Raw genomic sequence first — 1,968 nt, 5'->3', positions numbered from 1 at the left:
ATATATATATATATATATGGCTTTTGCACAGCATCTCCGTCATCATTATCAGTACATCCTACGTAGGTGAGTTAGGATGCACTTGCTCCCAGAAAGGTATCTATCCTTCAAACTAACAATAGTACATAATATCCAACAAAAGAGGGTCATGCTACAGCAGTAGGATACATGGCTCAGTCTAGATATCAATGCGAATCAAGTTGTGCATATTTGCTATTAGCATGAACCACATAGCCGCATGTCGGGTTTGCAAAAGCCATCCATCGCATGGAAGCTTGATGCCTTTCACACACTGAAGATTATTTGGCAATAAGCTGTGTGGACGAATCTATGGATATGGTGATTCATGAAACCCATGGTATGATGTGTAAAGACAGTTCGCCCTGGTGAATGGAAGTTGCATAGAACGGTAATCATCGCCGGTGATATGATGGATGATTGGTTGGATGATCAGATAATTGAGCCCGAGGAACATGGAGTGGTTGCCGAGGCTGTAAACCCGCCTCTAGTTGAATACGCCTAGCCCAACGGAGCTGGGATCTTTCTCGAACATGAAGCAGCCATAGCCGTCACAGTCACGAACGCCCCAGGCATTGTACTGCATGTGGTTTGATGTAATGGTTTGGTCAATTTGGTACGTGAAAATGAGCATCAAATGATCGCCGGTAGCTGAACGAGTGATAAACCACCACCCATTGACTGGTATGATTCCAGGTCCTAGAATCATGAAGGCCAAGCATTTGCGTCTGCTGCAACAAATCAAATTGGAGACCAAAAGGACAAAAATATACAATCATGTTCAGAGTATGTGTGGAATTAATATTATTATAACAGTGACACATATCATAGATAGAGAATTGCAATGATGTGGTCATAATCATACCCCAAGTTAAAAAATAAGCCAATGGCTTTCATATTTTAGCAATATGTCATGGTTCAGACATCATGTAACAATGAGAGGAAAATAGCTATGATAGGGCCTACTCATATTCTACCATAGCACTTGCTACTGTTCTCATATCAACTCTAAGCAATAACTTTGCGTTGTTATAAAAATCTTGGAAATGAGAGTAACATATAGCAATCATGAGGTTATACTCATAATATCTATTCTAACAAACATTAGATGCCAATTGTTCTCATATCAACTCTAACAATAACATGTGTGGTCATAAAACTCTAGGAAATGAGAGGAACATATAGCAATCATGTGGTTATAGACATACTATCTATTCCAAATTTGTAACAATCAGCAGGCAGTCGTATTCATAAGGTAAAGATGAGATGAGATAGAACAATTACATGACGACAGATTCCACCAGTATAGGTAGCCAATCTATGCGTCCACCGCGTAAATGATGCCATCATGCACTATTGCATCAGACAAAAATGTCGGCTCAATAGGATTGACGATGAGCCATAACCATGTATGGCGACCAGATTCCAAATAGACTAATCCTATGTTGAACAAGGCAATGAGCTTGTAATCCATGTAGTCTTCTGATGGTGTGGGCACTTCGCGTATTACAACCTTCAGCAAACAGAGGTCGAGCCAAAAGCTCGACGTGTCTTGTGCGTAGTAGGCAGGAGTGTCCGATGGGCGGCGAGGCTCGACGGCGGCGGTATCCAATGATGGAAGGGTGATCTCTCACTGGGTGTAGATATCCATGAGACGTCATAGACTACCGGATTGGTGGATGAGGACGATCCAATTGGCCTTCATGCCCGCCCAGTAGTGGCCGCGCATGAAGGACAAGTGGACGGGTAGTGGTAGCATGTTGAGGGGCACCACAACAACCTCCGTAGGATTGTCAAGTCGGTGTCTGAGCCACATGCGAGGATCGTGCATCAGCAAGAAGGGTGTCTTGAAAAGGGCCGGCCAGTTGTAGATGAGTAGACGATACAAAGACACCAAGCATGCGGCCAGACGGCCGGTGCCGAGCAGGTCCATACGATTACAAATCTGCT

The sequence above is a fragment of the Triticum aestivum genome, chromosome 2A (assembly GCF_018294505.1).
Source record: "Triticum aestivum cultivar Chinese Spring chromosome 2A, IWGSC CS RefSeq v2.1, whole genome shotgun sequence".
NCBI classification, from domain to species: domain Eukaryota; kingdom Viridiplantae; phylum Streptophyta; class Magnoliopsida; order Poales; family Poaceae; genus Triticum; species Triticum aestivum.
This window is presented reverse-complemented; position numbering follows the sequence as displayed.